The following is a 19,569-nucleotide window of genomic DNA, read 5'->3' on the forward strand; positions in this document are numbered from 1 at the left end:
ACTGCTAAACGGAAAAGCTCCTCTTTCTGGATCTTTTCTATGTGTTACAGCTAAAGAACACGTTTCTTCAATAATAAAGAAATGAGGAAAGATAGCTTTTTCGGGTTTTTGGAGGATGAGACTCCCAAGTGGTCTATGAACCTGAGAGATTATGAAATGACAGAGAAGTGAAAAGAGAAAAGAGTTTAACGCTAAAAGCTAAAAAGAAGATGTTTAAGTAACTTGAAACCTGGTAAGGTGTTTGCACAGTAGGTGATGACATTTGGCTTGTAGTTCTATCTCACCATCTCATCCATGCATTGTTATGCCTCACTCAACTCACCCCTTTTATAGTATTCGTCGATCAAAGTCGTGAATGTAACTGCGTCAAGAATACAATCCTTGCCAATTGATGAGGCACAAATCCGCTCATTCCCTCGTGTCTCAGTGATGTGGCTCAATCCGGGTTCCAACCTAGCGATGTTGAGTTGTATTGCCGAGTTGTGAACTGTACGTCCAAGCTAAGAGATGCTGTGGAGAAACAAGGGTCAAAGTGGCTGGGTAGGTTTTACCTAGGAGAATATTCCGATGCTTAAGTCAGTAAGGAGATTTAGTCAGAATCTTTGAGAGAGTTCAAAAGCTTCAGTGCACATACCTTTTAGAGTGATCCTGGGTTCTTTTTATAGCTATCTGATGTTTAAGTGCCATTAGGCAACGTCTCCGAGTCTTATGCGGAACTATTTTTGCAGTTTGGGGAGATGCTGGACTATTAGTTGCTAGATTCGTGCGGCGGTTATAGGTTGCCCATGAGTCTTGTAGCGCATGGTTCAACGAGTTGTTCCTGTAGTTGCGGTAACAATGTTTGAGCGGGCACGGTGCGCAGGATGGTTTCTAGGTAAGTTGTTGTTGTCAGTGGGCTGAGCTCGCCTCAGCTCGGCTGCTTGTCATAGATTGCCACATGCCGAACTGGCGAGCTGCCTTGCTAAGTTGGACATTGTGTTGCTGACAGCGTCCATGTGTCTACAAGTGTGTGGATTGACCAAAATTCCTCTCATCACTAGCTATCTGACGCAGCGTGGAAGCAATGGAAACCGGAACTGGCTATGCAAGCATCGGGCGTTCGCTAGCACCTAGCGAATAACACCGATTTCTCTAGGAGAGAGAAAAGGTGGCGAAAGCTAAAAGAAGAATACTCAAGAAAATCTGAAAAATATGAAGTATGAATTGAATCCTAATTTTGGGAAAATAGCAGTATTTATAATACATTTGGAAATTGAAAAGAACTAGGAAACAACAACTGGGATAGATCCAAATATCTAATCTGATAGGATCGAACTCTCCTTGGTTTGATCTCCACCGTCCGATCTCCCTAGGTAAGTTGTTGTTGTTAGTGGGCTGAGCTCGCCTCAGCTCGGCTGCTTGTCATAGATTGCCACATGCCGAACTGGCGAGCTGCCTTGCTAAGTTGGACATTGTGTTGCTGACAACGTCCATGTGTCTACAAGTGTGTGGATTGACCAAAATGCCTCTCATCACTAGCTATCTGACGCAGCGTGGAAGCAATGGAAACCGAAGCTGGCTATGCAAGCACCGGGCGTTCGCTAGCACCTAGCGAATAACACCGATTTCTCTAGGAGAGAGAAAAGGTGGTGAAAGCTAAAAGAAGAATACTCAAGAAAATCTGAAAAATATGAAGTATGAATTGAATCCTAATTTTGGGAAAATAGCAGTATTTATAATACATTTGGAAATTGAAAAGAACTAGGAAACAACAATTAGGATAGATCCAAATATCTAATCTGATAGGATCGAACTCTCCTTGGTTTGATCTCCACCGTCCGATCTCCCTAGATGCATGAATCTTTGATTGTCTTGCTAATCTTGATGCTTCTTGGAGTCTTTCTTGATAATCTTGGAAGAGTCTTGCTTATCTTGCTAATCTTTGGAAGAGTCTTGCTTTATCCTACTAATCTTGGATCAGTTATTGCTTATCTTGATTTCTTGGACTTAACCGTATCTTGAATTGACCTTATCCTAGGAGCTGCCGCCCCTAGGGGTGAGATGGGCCTTGTGATGGGCCTCCATCATTCTCCCCCACTTGGAGAGAACTCGACCTCGAGTCGTGATTAGGATAGGCAAGTGTGTTCTTTGGCAAATACCGGTGAAGGTCAGCAACGTTGAAGGTCTTAGATATACCCATATGATCTGGTAGGTCCACTACATAGGCATTATCATTGATCTTCTTCACGATCTTGTATGGACCATACTTCCGAGGCTTCAACTTGTTGTAAGTACCTACGGGAATTCTTTCCTTCCTCAAGAAGACCGTAACCTCATCACCTACATCAAACACTTGAGACCAGCGGTGCTTGTCTGTGGCCATCTTGTATTTGGCGTTGGATTGCTCTAGCTTCTGCTTCACAACCTCTTGGATGGACTGGATCTGTTCAGCCATCTACTCTGCTAAGATACCGGCGCTGGGTACTTTGGGTAGCTTCACTAAATCCAGTGCGTGGTTAGGGACCTTCATCTACACGATGGAAAATGGTGATCTGCATATAGAACTGTGCACTACATTGTTATAGGCGAACTTAGCCTGGGCTATGGCGAAGTCCCACTGTTTTGGCCTCTCCCAACATATGCTGCGAATTAAATTCCCTAAGGTCCAGTTTACCACTTCTGTCTGTCCATCTGTCTGTGGATGGGCTGTACTGCTAAAATTAAGTGATGAATCAAACAACCTCCACAGGGTCATCCAAAAGCGACTGAGGAACCGTGTGTCACGATCTGATGTGATGGTCTTGGGTACCCCATGCAAGCGGAAAATCTCCCTGAAAAACAATTTGGCTATTGCGGATGCATCTGTTGTTTTCTTGCATGGGAGGAAGTGAGCCATTTTTGAGAATCTGCCAACCACCACGAAGACGAAGTCCATGTTCCTTTGGGTCTTTGGCAAGCCTAGCACAAAATCCATGGACAAGTCTTCCCATATAGTAGTAGGAACGGGTAGGGGCATGTAGAGACCTGTGTTCTGGGTTTGTCCCTTAGCTGTCTGACAAACATAACACCTGGTTACAATGGTACACACATCCCTTCTTAATTTCGGCCAGTAATATCGCCCTTTAACTGCTTCTACTGTTTTGTCCCTTCCCAAGTGTCTTGCTAATCCACCCCCATGCAAATCCTTGATGATCTTTTCGTGGAGGGAAGTGCAAGGAATACACAGTTGTTCCCCTTTCATAAGGAACCCATCATAAATAAGGAAGTCTTCTGTTGGCTGCTTGTTCACACATTTCTCCCATACCTGTTGGAAGTCTTCATCCTAGGCATATAAATCTTTTAGGTACTCAAAACCCACGATCTCAACACTGAGGGTCTTGATGAGAGCTACACGTCTACTAAGTGCATCAGCCACTTTATTTTGCTGTCCTGTCTTATACACAATTTTATATGGGAACTTGTCTAGGAAAGCAGACCATCTGACATGTAAATCACTTATTAATTGTTTTTGCCCACTAAGATATTTTATGGCCTGGTGGTTAGTATAGAGAACAAATTCTTTTGCAATTAAATAGTGTTCCCATGTCTTCAAGGCTCTGACCACAACATAGAACTCCTTATCATAAGTAAACCACTTTCTCCTGGCTTCACATAGTTTTTCATTGAAGAAAGCAATGGGTCTTTTCTCTTGGGACAATACAGCCCCTATGCCAACTCCACTGGCATCACATTCAACTTCAAATAATTTATTAAAGTCTGGCAAGGCAAGAACAGGAGCAGTACATAATTTTTCTTTTATGAGAGCAAAACTTTGTCTTGTTCTTCTCCCCATTGAAATTTACTCTTTTTCAAGCATTCAGTAATGGGAGTCATGATACTATTAAAATTCTTAATAAAGCGCCTATAGAAGGTTGCCAACCCATGAAATCGCCTGACATCTGTGACAGTGGATGGGGTCGGCCACTCCCTAATGGCTTTCACTTTTTCCTCACCTACTTTCACTCCATCATTGCTTATAATAAATCTTAGGAATAATAAATTATCATTCATGAAGATGCATTTTTCTTCAAATTAGCATATAATTTATTTTCCCTCAATGTTTGCAGGACCTCCCTAATATGTCCCACATGCTCAGTGATAGATTTGCTGTATATCAAAATATCATCAAAATAGACTACCAGAAATTTACCAATGAAGGGGCGCAATACATGGTTCATCAACCTCATGAAAGTGCTGGGTGTGTTGGTTAGTCCAAAGGGCATGACTAACCACTCGAACATGCCATCTCTAGTCTTGAAGGCTATCTTCCATTCATCTCCGGGACGAATCCTAGTTTGATGATATCCACTCCTGAGATCTATTTTTGAGAAAACTACAGATCTGCTTAGTTGGTCCAACATGTCGTCTAGCCTAGGAATGGGAAATTTGTACGCAATAGTAATCTTGTTAATGGCCCTGCTGTCGACACACATTCTCCAACTGCCATCCTTCTTAGGTGTAAGTAAGGCAGGTACTGCACAAGGACTCATGCTGATTTGAATGTATCATTTTTTCAATAATTCTTCTACCTTTTCTCGTAAGATTTCATTCTCCTTAAGACTCATCCTGCAATGTGGGAGGTTAGGTAGACTAGCACTTGGAACAAAATCAATATGGTACTGTATATCTCTCATGGGAGGGAGTTCATTTGGTAACTCCTCTGGAACTACATCATTAAATTCATCCAGTAGTCCCTGTATTTCAGCTGGAATTTTGTTTTCATCATCAACATCTTCTCCTTTTACTACTAACAAATGTATTTCATGAGTATCCTTACATTCTTTAATAAATTCAACATGATGATGGGTAATGGTAAGGAAATTCTTCTCATGTGTCTTTGGAGCATTTGTAATCTTTTTTTCAACTATGGGTAACAATATAACATGTACCCTCTTTTTCCAGTTGGTAGGTATTCTTCCTATCCATGTGCATTGCGTTTGTATCAAATTGCCAATGCCTCTCTAACAAAATATGGCAAGCATCCATATCAACAATATCACAATAAACTTCATCATGGTACTTACCAATAGAGAATGGTACCTTGTAGCGCTCCTCTACCCGTACACCGCCTTCTTCCTTGATCCATCCAATTGTGTATGGGTTTGGATGTCTTTCAAGAGGTAGTTGTAACTTTTGTACCATATCCCTGCAAATAATATTTTCTTGACTGCCACTATTAATGATTAAGTTAAATAATTTTCCCTTGACAGTACACCTGGTACGAAACAACCTGTGCCTCTGAGAAGCATCTGTATTTTTCTGGGACAGCATTAATTTTTTGACAACACAGGTATACTCCTCATGTTCATATGGGCCCTCTTCATCCTCCCCATCAGGTCCACAGTATACTTCCTCCTCAATATCTTCTTCCTCCTCCCTTTTCTACCATATTAACTGCCTTCCTCCTGGGGCAGTCACTGGATCTATGTCCCATCTCATTACATTTAAAACATTTAATAGGAGCAGGCCTTGCATAAGGGTTACTGGGTTTAGGAGGGTTGGAAGGATTACCTCGCATATGTCCTCCTGTAGTAGCCTTACCGGCATTACTTGTGCTTGCCGGGTGAGAAGGTTGTACTGCCGGGATTGATTTGTTTCTGTCGATAATTGCCGGTCTGTTGTCACTTCCGCTGTATCGGCGGTAATTATCACCGCGTGCCTTGTCTTGGAACATTAATTCTGCTTTCAAGGCTAGGTTCCTTGCTTCTTGCACACTGAGAACCATCTGTACACCAATTTTATCTCTGATGGATGGTCTCAAACCGCTTAGATAATGAGCTGCCTGCTGGTTATCACTTTCAGATAATTGATTTCTCTCAGCTAATCACAAAAATTCAGATGTATATTCATTAACACTATGAGAACCCTGCGCACACCGTTGGTAAGATTCAAACATGTACTGTTCATAATCTGGGGGTAAAAATCTACCTCTTATAAGCTGTTTCATGCGCCTCCAGGTTCGAACATGACCCCTTCCTTCTCTCATTCGGGTCTCTCTCATCCGTTCCCACCAAACAGATGCGCCTCCCTTTAATCGGAAAGCTACCAGTTTTACCCTTCGTTCCTCTGGTATCTCCATATAATCAAAGAACCTATCGACTTCTGTGATCCAATCCAGGAGTCCCTCTATACCAAGATCTCCGCTAAAAGTAGGAATATCTACCTTGAGTTTAAATTCATCATTATTCCTACGGGGATTGAAATTACCTTGATTGTGCTAGTTTCTACCGTTTCTGTCATTGCTAGGAAGAACTGGAGCACCACCAAATTCCAGATCATCGTCACTGTCGTCGTCTAGGACTGGTCGTCGTAGCGCAGTATGGATGGGTGGTCTGTCGTGGTCGTCTCCCTTGATTTGCTGTGAATGTTCCCGATTCCGTGGGACAACTTCCCGTAACAAGGTTTGCAGTTGCTCAGTCACCTCTGCCAACTGTCGCTCGATGTTATGTGTGGCTGTGCGTTGTTCTTCAATTGCTCTCTAAACAGCTGGGAACCCCTGATCTCCATCACGGGGTGGGTTGCGACTGCTACCGTCTGGGTTGGACATGACTGGGCAAATTCCCTGCTCTGATACCACCTGATGCGGCGTAGAAGCAATGGAAACCGGAGCTGGCTATGCAATCACCTAGCGAATAACACCGATTTCTCTAGGAGAGAGAAAAGGTGATGAAAGCTAAAAAAAGAGAACTCAAGAAAATCTGAAAAATATGAACTATGAATTGATTCCTAATTTTGGGAAAATAGCAGTATTTATAATACATTTGGAAATTGAAAAGAACTAGGAAACAACAACTAGGATAGATCCAAATATCTAATCTGATAGGATCGAACTCTCCTTGGTTTGATCTCTACCGTCTGATCTCCCTAGATGCATGAATCTTGGATTGACCTTATCCTAGGAGCTGCCGCCCCTAGGGGTGAGATGGGCCTTGTGATGGGCCTCCATCACTATCTTAAGATAAAAAATCTCTTGTGCATTCTCCAGGAGCCCTTTTCTTATAGAATCTAGAGATAATGGTATTGCACGCAATCAAATTGGGCTTAGAGAGCATTCCATCAAACACTTTTTTTTTGCATTGCCAATCATACCCAACTTGCAAAAGCCCCAAATTATCGTCGTGCAAGTCAAGACATCAGGTTTCACTATGTCCTCCTTCAGAATCTGATCGAAGAAAGCTCTAGCTATATCTCTGTGATTCGCTCTCACCATGATCCCTAAAATGGCATTGTACGAGTACAAGCACCGACCTGATTCAATCATCTTGGTGCGGTGAAGCCAGTGGGTCACACCTCTGGTGTTGCCATGGTCTCCATAAGCCTTGATGAACTTGGCAAGCATGGAATCAGAGAGTTTATTTGATGATTCAAGAAGAGCTAAAGCTATAGAATATGGGAGATTAGAAGGTCAACCATGGCGGAGTAGCAGCACTGAGTGTGGTAGTAGTTGTTAGGGTTAGGGTCAGAATTTGAGGCCCAGCGGAAGAAGAAGAGAGCGTTGTGAGGATTGGTTTGGGATTTGACAACTTGGGTCACCAAATTGGGATTCAAGTATGGTGTGAATTGGTCGAGAGGAGAAGAAGCGAGATTTGAGGAGTTTGGGTTTTGAAGATTGATAGAATGAAGGACGGAGGAGATGGACTTTACCAAGGGAACACTATTAGAGCTACTGTTAAGATTTCAAGCTGCCATCCATGGTTCAAAGTATTAATACGATACGCCCCTTATCGGGTGTATCGTATTGTATCTTTTGAAAATGATACGGTCCGAAACACCTGTTTTCGGGTGTTTCGGACCCCAAATTTTTTAATAATAAAAAACAGGTTATAAGCTTTCCAAAAAACCAAACTTTGAAAAAAAACTAAAAAAAAAAAAAAGAGTTTTGGCCATTTCTAAGTGTCGATACAATACTGTCGAAAACTCATATCGTATTGATACTTTGAACCTTGCTGCCATCGCCATTGTTGCTGTTGCTGCTGCTATCGGTGGCTCCCTCAGCTAAGAATTACGCTGCAGCTTTGCGATCTAAATGATGCATACATAATAGCAATTTTATTTTCAACCTCAATATTTCTTCTACTCGCCACTGTTTATGACTTTAATCTCTCTCCCTCACATTTTCTCCCCCTCCCTCAACTAAGTACAAAAGCTTAGGCTCTGTTTCATCTTCTTGAGGAAGAAGATGATGAACACTATTGTGTTTTATTTTCAAGGGTAATTTTGGTATTTTTAAAGTCTTAAATTGCATGTGAGGTCACATGATATACATAACTGATGATCCATCAACGACAGATACTAAATTGTTGCATTTCGACAGTTCGGGTATTGGATTATTGCATTTTATAGTTTGGGGATCAAATTGTCACTCGATCCAAAGTATAGTGTACTGATAAAGAATTTTCCCTTTTTTTCAACTGAACCCTAATGAAGACCATTGGAAATTTCTGAGCACAACTGAACTCTAACGGTAGTAAGCATCTATTTGAATCTTCAAATTGCAAAGGTTCTGCTTGCAAGTGTCTTTCTATGCATGGGGAAGTAACAAACTGATAATCCATTAAAAAGAAATAAAGAATGCTCTTTCTTCATCAACTTCCTGAAAACTGTGCACAGAGAGGGATTAATTTTATTCTATTGAAAGTTGAATTTACACCATCAAATTAATGGTGATCCCATCATACACAAATTTATATGCAGAATATTGGTGGTTTCAGTTAATTAGTTTCTCAACTCAAAGCACCCTCAAATCAAAATAATAAGAAAACCAATACATTGGGCACATGGTCAATCCATTCTCATTGCATTCTTGGCAACGGTTAGGCCATCCATCATCAGGACTGACTTTGCAATTGCCATTACAGTTGAAGCACAACACAAACTGTATCCCTATGCAGCTGTCACATGGGCCACTAGAGTGGCTGAGTGGGACTCCTTGAAAGAGTGGCCAGAGCGTCCCTTGCTCGTGCAAACTCACCATCTCGTCAGCTCCTCTGATATATCTCCCCCTTGCAAGAGCGGTAAGCAAGGAAGATACTTATTTCTTACCACCATCAGAGTTCAGTTGTGCTCAGAAATAGCTGATGGTCTCCTGCTCTAGGACTAGGGTTCGGTTGAAAAGAATGGAAAGAAGGGGAGCTTGAATGGTTCAGAATGAAAGTTTTGGATTATTTTTGTTCGATGACCGGGTGAATCGTATACACCCACTTAATAGAAAGATAATGTTAATGGAAATGGCTTGACTTGAATAGATGACATGCACTCATCATGAACCTATGGGTTCACAGGATTTGTTCTCATCACTATGTGTGTGTTTGTCCCAAAATGGAGTTTGCATCACCCGTGGGTTTACGGGAAGCAAGAACCTACAAATCAAAATCGAGCACATCATTTATTTTTTAGTTAACAGAGATTTAATGGAGTTGTTCAATTAAAAATGGTCTAACTAATTGAACCAGAAACAAAAAGACAAAAAAAAATAAAACACAACCACACTTTCCTCTCTTGTTCGAACTCCCCCCTCCCAGGTCCTATCGTCTCAGAATATTGTGACTATACCACCAACCACCACAACAACCGACCTTCCATCTCGAACGACAACAACATGATTATGTGCTCCGATCACATTGTCCATGTCATAATGGCTCTCGATGTTGCCGAGTTCGGATCCTATGTCCATATTTTCTGTCCCATCCAATGAAATACTGCCACGACACCTATTTGTTTGAAACTCAAATTTAACGGAGTCCAGACTACCTGTGAACTACTCCTTTCTTTTTCCTTTCACCGCCACTACAACCAATCGCCGCCTATATATCACGGAACCGCTCCCCCCACACAACCCAAATCTCCACCACCATCGGAACTGCTGCTGCTTCTCTTCTCTTCTCATTCCCTCTCTGTTATTCGCAATTCTTCTAGACAGCCATGGTTGAGATCGGAAACGCAACCAGCATACCGGCAAGCTCCTATCTCACCTGACGCCCTTACTTCCATACCTACATTGAAGTTGTCTACGAGGCTTACGTCCTGGCAGGGGAGATTAAGGATGTTGCCAGGGAGATTAAGGATGTTAGTTAGAGTTACCTAACAGGAGTTTTTTTTTTTTTGTTTTTGTTTTTTGGTAATAAGAGGATTACAAGGAAAAAGAAAGAGAAACAGAGTTCAAAGAAACCCAACTCCTTAGCCATATGGGCAAAACAATAGTGAAGCATCCTGACTAGGAGTGTTAGAAGCAAAGAAACATTTCGCCAGTATTCCATCAGCTTGTTTTAATTAGGATCTCTTCTCAACAGTCACCTTGTGCGAAAGGAGGGCCGAAGGAAGAAGAGATACAGCGGAGGGGCGGGGTTTGTTGTAGTGGCGATGAAGAGGAAGAAGAAAAGAGGAGTTCATTAAAATTGAGCGGATTGATAAAATTTAATCCTTTTTGGAGTCTGGACTATGGTTTAAGTCTGGACTCCGTTAAATTTGAGTTTCAAACAAACAGGTGTCATGGTAGTATTTCATTGGATGGGACAGAAAATTTTCTGTCCCATAGGGGACAGATGATTCAGACTCTGCAACCTATCTCCGAGGCTCCATGGCTGCAATCCTCTCCATCCTTCAACATTTTTCTTCCCCCAAAATATTAACTTCCACTTCGGTATTAAATGAGGATCTCCAACACAAGTTATGGGCCCAGTTATGGATATCAAAATATCTTAAAATCATAACATTATTCCCTATTCAATGACCTCCTCTGGGTCCATCTATTGGAAAGTTGTCTGTCCAAAGATTATAGAATTTGCCAAGTTGGTTATATTGTTAATGAGAATTCGACCTTTATTGTCCATCAAGTTCCTTATATTCAAATAAATCACCAGTTTCAATGGATACCTGATGTAGCGTAATCCAGCCACTCCTAGCTGGCACTCGCATGGCTCCTGAGATGTACCTGAAACGAGAGGAAAGAGGAAGGACTCCCGGGGGGTTTTTCGGCGGGAATGCTCCGATGCTTAAGTTAGTATTGTGTACAAGAAACAAAGAGAGAACGAAGGTTAAGAGTGTAGGTTGTGCTAGTGATTCCAGATACCTTGTTCCTTGAGGATAAGTTCCTTATAGCTGAATTCCGTTGCTCCCGGCCCTCTGACTTTTGACAGGGCAGGTATAACAGCCATTGTTAGTTTGCCACAGCCGTTATAGGCAGGGCTGAGGTGGCACGCGCGGGGCCGTCGTGCAGGGTATGTGTCTGTCAGGTGTGGGATGTCTTTCTAAAGGTGGCAGGCACGGCAAGGGGACATGCCTGCAATTCGCAGGTTTGTCTGGTACGGCGGTCGGGTAGGAAGCCCTCCTATGGTATACAGAGCTGTTCTCCTGCGAATTGCCCTGAGTTGGGCCGTCCCTTAAGTGATGGGCTGCCTGCAGCCGGTTATGCCGAGCTAGCCGACTCGAGGTCTTTGTGCCTCGGGGCGTCCAAAGAAGAATCGGTGCATTCTTGCTTGGGAGTGGCCTGAGGTCCATTGGGAGGAGCTCGAGTCTCAAAAGGGGTCAGGGTGCCCCAAACTCGGGACCCCTCGAAGTCCCTTGACCCCGAGGAGGAGGTGTGGGCGAGGCGGCTTTCGGCGAGTAGTTTACCTGTCGAGTTGCCGTACCCAACTCGGTGGGACTTCCCCATTGAGTTGTGCTCTTGTCCGTTGTGCTGTCATGCTGAGTCACTGTTTGAGCTAGGTCATGCCTACGTGTACCTGAGCTACGAGGTCGGGCCAAATCACCCTCCATCAATTGCCCCCCACTCCCTGCGCTGGCGGCGGTGACCCAACGCGGGGAGGTCATGACGCACCGGGTGGATTTGGCGTCAGTGTTTGTGCTACGTCGTTGCACATTCCATCCAGCTATACCGGTCTAGCGCCTGGCTTGACTGAAAAGAGATTCGAGTCGCGTCCAGGTTACGCGCGGATTTCACGCGACTTGGACTTTGGGGACGTCAAAAATGCGCTAAATCATTTTTGCCTCGAAGAACCCGTGGTTGTGGCTATAAATAGAGGGTCCCTTGGCCATTTTCTTCACCACAAAGCTTTCATCGTTAGCGTTTGAGCTCGCGCCAGAGGTTTCTTAGCTCGGGTCCTCCAGTTCGTTCTGTTCTTCCAGTCCGGTTGCGTTTCGTTGGTGAGTCCTCCCGAGCTTCCTTTTCCCTTCTAGTTCGCTTCTTTCTGTTAGTCCGATATGTCGTCTAGTGTAGACAGTTTCATCGACGAGCCCGAGGTAGGTACCTCGGCTCGGGATGTCCCCTCTGCTACCTAGCCATCCGAAGTACGGGTGGCTTCGGGTCATCTGGCGTCTACCTCCCACCGAGGTCAGAAACCAGATCAGTTTGGGCCTTCCATAATGACCTCGGAGAGGCTTCAGGACCTCATACAGAGGTTCCGCCTCCCTAGCGAGTACTCATATAGTCTTCCCACCGGAAACTTTCCATGGGAGCACAGTCCCAACGAGATTGTGATCTTCAGGGAGCAACTGATAGCCGGGCTCAGACTTCCACTTCACCCTTTAATCATTGAGGTGTTGGTACACTTTAACATTACCCTGGACCAACTCCGCCCGAACTCCATACGGAATGTGGTGGGGTCCATTTCTCTTTGTTTTGACTGTTCCCTTTCCATAGATTTAGATGTTCTTAGTACGATCTTGGCTATAAAGAAGAACGCTTCGGGCGCTCTCCCCGGGCATAGGCGGTCTTGCTACCTGTCCCCCCGCTCGGGTTTTAAACTCATGCACAAGCTCCCGAGCAAAGTCCCAGCTTGGAAGCGGGATTACTTCGTAGTCTGGAGCAGCACGGGTTGGCCCTTCCCCACCGATTGGAGGATAGCCGTTCAAGACCCTAGTGTCATCCTAGACGGGAAGACCAAGAAGGAGCTCCAGTCACTGGCTAAGCTCGGGTTGCATTATAAAGACTTCACTTCTGAAGAGAAGCTCGTCCGAGTAGGCTTGAGTCTGGGTAGGTCTTTTCCACTTCGGCTTTTCCTCTCAAATATTTGCTTCGGGTTACTGATGTCGTATTTCACCGCAGGTCCCATGGAGGCAGAAAAGATAGACAACCAGAAACTCTTCCACCAGATGAAGAGGAAGAAACGTGTGGCAAAGAAGGCATGCGTTGGGTCCCCGCCAGCTCGAGCCGAGCCTCGACTTCCGTAGACCTTTGCCTCGGGGCCCGAGGTGGCAACCGTGCCCGTCGTAGACTTGGAAGAGAGGGTTGTGCCCAAGGGGCCCGAGGTGACGGCGGAACCTACCGTTAAGCCCACCGAGCCCGTTGCTAAGCCTACCCGACTTGCCAGGGAAAGCGTCACTGAGGCTAACGCCGCTACTATCGGGGCTCATCCTGCTGAAGCTGCCGTCGAGACCTCCGAGAGCTCCACTAACGATGTGGAGATGACAGCTTCTAGCTCGGAGGGTCAGGGGAGACGATCTGTCCTGAACCCCAAGTGCAGCCTGAAGAAGAGTACGCTTGTTGCATACCCGGGGGAGGTCAGCGAGTGAGCCGAACTCACTCCTGGTCAGCTCGGCGCCCGAGCTGCCACTCATACTATGGTGGTGAGTTTCTCTTCTTTTTCTCTTTATCCTTTTTTTTGTTGACTGGTTTCCCTTTCGCAGGTGAACACGGCCATTCGCGCCTTGACCCTCCAATCAGATCGACACCTGAGGTGGGCTCTGGAGGCTGAGAAGTCATCCCGCGCAGCCCATACTGAGTTGAGGGCAGCTCGTTGTCAGGTTCACCACCTAGAGGGCGACACCACGGCTCAAAAGGGCTTCATCGAGATGTTAATGGCAGAGAAGGGGGAGCTGGCCTGAGACAAGGACAAGTTGAGGGCCGAGGTGAACGACCTTAAGGTCGGTCAGGAGTCCTTAGGGCTCGAGGTGAGCAGCTTCAAGGCTGAGCGGGATGCCTTGAAGCTCGAGGTGCAAGGCCTCAAGGAGGCCAAGGGGAAGTTGGAGCATGAAGTGGGGTACCTCCAAGAGGACATAAGGGAGAAGACAACAATCTTCAAAGGTGCTCTTGAGGAGGCCAAGACCCAAGCCGTCATTGACTACGTCAACACTTCGAGATTCGACGATGTGATGACGGAGGCCTACAATAAGGGCTTCAAGCTCAGTCGGTGGCTGATTAGGCACCTCTACCCTGAGCTAGACACTAGCGCCATCACTACTTCGCAGATTACTGACAACATCGTGCGTCAGTCAAAAGATGACCCCTGAAGTTCCTGAAGATGGAGCAGAGGATGCCGGTCCAGACACTATCCCCGAGGGGGTCCCTGATAGAGGCGGCGAGTGAAGGGATGAGAGATCCATCCCATGGATGCCCAAAGATTGCGGAATAAGGGGCGAATTTCAAAAAATTTTCTCTCCCTTCAATTGGGAATCACATTCCCTATTTAGAAAATCATATTTTCAAGGATCATTCTTGAACCTTAAACTGAACCAGATTTGAACCAAAAGGAATATGAGAGAATTATACCTGATACGGAGAAGTAATATATCTCCCAACGAAGGTGTTCACACCCAAGGAAGGATCCAAATACTACTCCCACTGAAGATGGCGCAGTGCAGGATGGAGTAGAATCAACAGTGTTCTTCCCCAAGAACTCTGTCCTTCGCAAGAATTAGTAGAATGGTACGTGAGCACAGCTTCCTTCTCAATCCTTTCTCAAAGAACTGATGTCAAGATCCAATCTTGACTTCTCCCACAACTGGAGATCGAACTGGCAAACAGGGCGACAAGAACAGGGAGGTGGCAAGAGAGTATTCGCAGCATGCATAATTCTCTCTTCTTGATTTCAGCACTAAAGAGGATCTGATGTATCTCTGCCCAAGGCTGCCGCCCCCTCCTTCTTTTTGTTAACTTAAAAGATCAGCTCCTAATCCCATTAGGAGCTGCTTATCCAAATCATATTTGGATCAGCCTTCTCTTCTAGTGATAAGGATAAACCTTTATCTTATCTGCAGATTGGATTAGCTTTCTCCTAATCCCATTAGGAGGTTTCTAGATTTGAATCACATTCAGATCTAGACTCTCTGAGTGGATAGGATTAAGACCCTATCCTATCTGCTAATCCATCTCAGAATTCGCCCATTTAATTAACTAAATAAATAACCCACTTCAAAATGGGCTTTAGGCCCATTAAGCTTATGTGCTCACTTAACCTTCATAACTGCTGCCCAGTTGGGCTTCCTTGTATGGCGTGGGACCCAAGCATTGATCTACACATCAGCCACATGGGTTCGGTCCAGCCTTTGTTACAAGGCTTGGTCGAATACACTGTTAAAGACAGTGCACCCCCTGAAACCCATCGAATGGGCTCTATGGGCCCAACACTTACCCTAAGTGGTCCCTGGGCCAAGCCACCTTGTAACACCCAGGGACTGTGGGCAGATGCAAGATTAGCCCATCAGGTATTATCCTCAATGGTCTTACACTTAACCTCTCAGCCCTTAATGATCATACACTGCCCGACAAGAGAGGACCTCTCCCTCGGCTACAAGGAACAGTGTTGCACTCTCCACTTATATGGATCCCGGGAATTAAAACCTTTTTGCAAACATTTTAGAAACCATAATATATATACTTTTATATCTCATATAAAATATACTTTGCAAAACAAATCTCAACGGTTGAAATCGACTGTCGGCAGTCTTGGTTTCCAACAGTGAGAGTGCATCCCCGATCATTACCTTTGTCCGACAAAGGGGCTGATCCTGTCACTATGATCACCCACTCAGATGAATTCTCAGATTGTCCCAACATACCCAGGTTTTGACCCCGCTAAGGATCTGACTGATTGGTACATCAAAGATAGCCCGATCCGACACTTAGTGCAGTATCATAATTGAGTCTAGGGGTCGGGTGTAACTTTCCAGTTTTGCCCATCAATCTCCAAGGTCCAGGGAAATACTGGAAATCTGGTCCAGTTCAAAGATTCAATTAATCCCACACTGTATGTGCCTAGGGTCTCACCCCGGTAGCTGAGACAAGCCACCCCAACCGACTTGGTGGCATCACAGTGTCAGCCTTGTCAGGATAGGTCTCCCTAGACCGACCCACTGGCTGTGAACATTCTAAAGTAACACAAGTCTCAATAAGTGTCCAGTTTAAGGGTATTACACAGAAACATACCAAGGGAACATGAATCAAATATACGCTTTTATTCATTTACAATAAACTCATAAAGTACATCATTCTGATTGAAGCTAAGGGCATACAAAACTGTCTAACAGCTCCCACTTGCACTTAGGTGCAATTAGGTACTAGCCGGAGTCCCATGCTTTCCACGTGTTTCATAAACACTTTCTGTGTCAATGGCTTAGTCAATGGGTCTACCACATTCTCCGCTGATGCTACATCTTACTATCATCCTCCTGTAGGTCCAGTGTTGTCATACAACAATGGAATGGGTGATGTGCTGAATTCCAAATTCAGGAATGAACACCTTCATTCATGAGGCAGCCTCACTTACGGCAATGCGCTCGGCTTGGGTTGTAGACTATTAATTTGCAACTTAGGACCCCTGTTTGCTGACACTCAAGAAACAACACACGATCCTATCGTGAAAATATATCCAGATGTAGACTTTCTATCAACTGGATCTGATTGGAAATCTGTATACCCTTGGATCTGTAGTGAGCTACCATCGAATACTAGACAAAACTCTTTTGTCCTTCGAAGGTACTTAAGTATGTTTTTCACAGCAGTCCAATGCTCCTGCCCTGGGTTGGCCTGAAATCTGCTTACTACACTCACTGCCTGAGCTATGTCAGGACGAGTGCACAGCATGGCATACATGATGCTCCCTACGGCAAAGGCATAGGGAACGTCTTTCATGCCATCAATCTCCTCAGAAGTCTTGGGAGACATCTTCTTGGAGAGAGTGACTCCGTGCCTGAAAGGAACATTTCCTTTCTTGGAGTTTTCCATGCTGTATCTTTTGACTATTTTGTCAATGTAGGCAGATTGGGATAATCCTATTATCCGCTTCGATCTATCTCTATAGAGTCGAAGACCCAGTATATAGGAGGCTTCTCCAAGATCTTTCAGGGAGAATTGTTGTGATAGCCATACTTTCACCGTAGTTAACATACCTACATCATTCCCAATGAGTAGAATGTCATCTACATACAAAACCAAGAAGGTAACCTTATCTCCACTGTACTTCTTGTAGACACAGGGTTCATCCGGATTCTGCTCTAAGTCAAACGATTTGACGGCAGAGTCAAAACGGTTGTTCCAACTTCTAGAAGCTTACTTAAATCCATAAATGGATCTATTAAGTTTACGTACCATGTTTTCCTGACCTGCAGCACTGAAGCCTTGCGGCTGCTGCATATAGATATCTTCAGTAAGATCTCCATTCAGGAATGCAATTTTGACATCCATTTGCCAAATCTCATAGTCATGGTATGCTGCTACAGCTAGCAGGATCCTAATGGATTTAAGCATGGCCACAGGCGAAAAGGTTTCCTCATAATCGATGCCCTCTTTCTGAGTGTACCATTTCGCCACCAGACGAGCCTTGAAGGTCTCAACCTTACCATCGGGGCCCTTCTTCCTCTTGTAAATCCATTTGCAACCGATTGCTTTTACCCCGGAGGGCGGATCTACTAGAGTCCAGACTCCATTGGTCTCCATTGAGTCAATCTCTGCTCTCATGGCCTCCACCCACTTCTGGGAATCTATGTCCAACATAGCTTTTGTGTAAGTCATGGGATCCTCCTCACTAGTCAAGGTTTCCACCAGGTAACTATCCAGGTCATAACCATAACGGACTGGTGGCCTGGATACTCGAGTGGATCTTCTAGGTTGGTCACTACCTGGAACTTGTGGGGCATCTCCCACTGCTCCTGAGCTCTCATCATCAAGAACAACTTCCTGGCGATGGGTGTCCAGGATATAGTCGGTTTCCAAGAATTGCGCATTACGACTACAGAACACTTTTTGCTCACTTGGGTCATAGAATAGGTAACCTACAGAGCCTTTTGGGTATCCTACAAATAGGCAACGGCTGGTCTTGGATTCCAACTTGTCTGCACTCATTTTTTAACGTGTGCTGGACAACCCCAAATCTTCAAGTGTCTGACACTTGGTTTCTTTCCGGTCCAAAGTTCATATGGAGTATTTAGAACCGATTTGGTTGGAACCCGATTCAGCACATAAATCGTAGTCTCTAATGCATAACCCCAAAAGGATGTGGGTAACTCTGAGTGTATGAAAAGTGACCGGACCATATCCAATAAGGTCCTATTCCTCATCTCCGAAACACCGTTAAGTTGTGGTGTAGCAGGAGGAGCTAATTGTGATACTATCCCATTGTCCTTTAAGTAGTCCTTGAATTCATCAGAGAGATACTCGCCACCTCGATCTGATCGAAGGACCTTAATTTCTCTCCCTAACTGTTTCTCGACCTCTTGTCTAAACTCTTTGAACTTTTCAAAGGATTCAGACTTGTGTCTCATTAGGTATACGTAACCGTATCGTGAAAAATCATCTATGAAGGTGATGAAATACACGTGTTGATTTCGTGTCCTAACACTCAGGGGACCACATACATCAGTATGTATTAGGTCAAGTGTGCCTGTACATCTTTCAGGCTTACCGTTAAATGGCTGTTTCATCATCTTGCCTTGTAGGCAAGGCTCACAAGTGGGAAGATCTTCTACAGTTAGAAAATCCAAAGGACCATCCTTTACCAACCTTGTGATTCGGTCAACACCGATGTGGCCAAGTCGATAATGCCACAGACACGTGGGATTAACTGTATCACGAGCTCTCTTCTTAGGGATTTCAGCCGACGTAGTTTCGCTTATGTTAGTTTCTAGAGAAGGATGTAGAACATAGAGACCGTTCTCTAGTTCCCCGTATGCAATGAATCTGTTGTTTCTTTTAATAGTAATCGTATTACTAAAGAAGATAGAATATCCATCTGCACACAGTTTTGAGACATAAATCAAATTTCTCCTTAAATTTTGCACATAAAGACAGTCTTTCAGTACAATTGTTCATTCTCTAAAAATTAACTCCACGGTTCCTATGGCCGCGGCTGCAACAGTTGCAGTAGTCCCCAAGTAGAGTGTGACTTCTCCTTCACTCAGCCTTCTGCTTACCTTGAACCCCTGCAGTGAGTTACAAGCATGAGTTGAAGCCCCAGAGTCAATACACCAAGATGCAAAAGCTACCAACAAATTAGTTTCTATAACACAAGTTTCAAAGTTACCTTTCATAGATTCCAGGTAGGCAGGACAGTTCCTTTTCCAGTGGCCGGTCTTCTTGCAGAAGTGGCAGGCATCCGATGCATTGTCTTTCTTCTGCTTCTTACTCTTAGTGGCTTTCTTTTGAGGCTTCTTTGCCTTCCACTTTCTCTTGCCTGTCTTGCCAGCTTCAACAAGCATGGCTACAGGCTCATCCTTTCTAATCAGTTCTTCAGCTCTTTGCAACATATTGCTGAGCTCTTGTAAGCTGACATTCAGCTTGTTCATGTTATAGTTCATGATGAACGGATTAAAGGAAGGAGGCAAAGAGTTAAGGATAGCATC

General features: G+C 44.5%; 1 pseudogene; it reads right to left on the minus strand.

Moving 5' to 3' along the window:
- Window positions 1-133: 133 nt before the first annotated feature.
- Window positions 134-15,833, minus strand: LOC148876650 (pentatricopeptide repeat-containing protein At1g79540-like; annotated as a pseudogene).
- Window positions 15,834-19,569: the final 3,736 nt, after the last annotated feature.

The sequence above is a fragment of the Nelumbo lutea genome, chromosome 1 (genome assembly GCF_056320005.1).
Source record: "Nelumbo lutea isolate HS-2025 chromosome 1, American lotus-T2T, whole genome shotgun sequence".
Classification (NCBI taxonomy): domain Eukaryota; kingdom Viridiplantae; phylum Streptophyta; class Magnoliopsida; order Proteales; family Nelumbonaceae; genus Nelumbo; species Nelumbo lutea.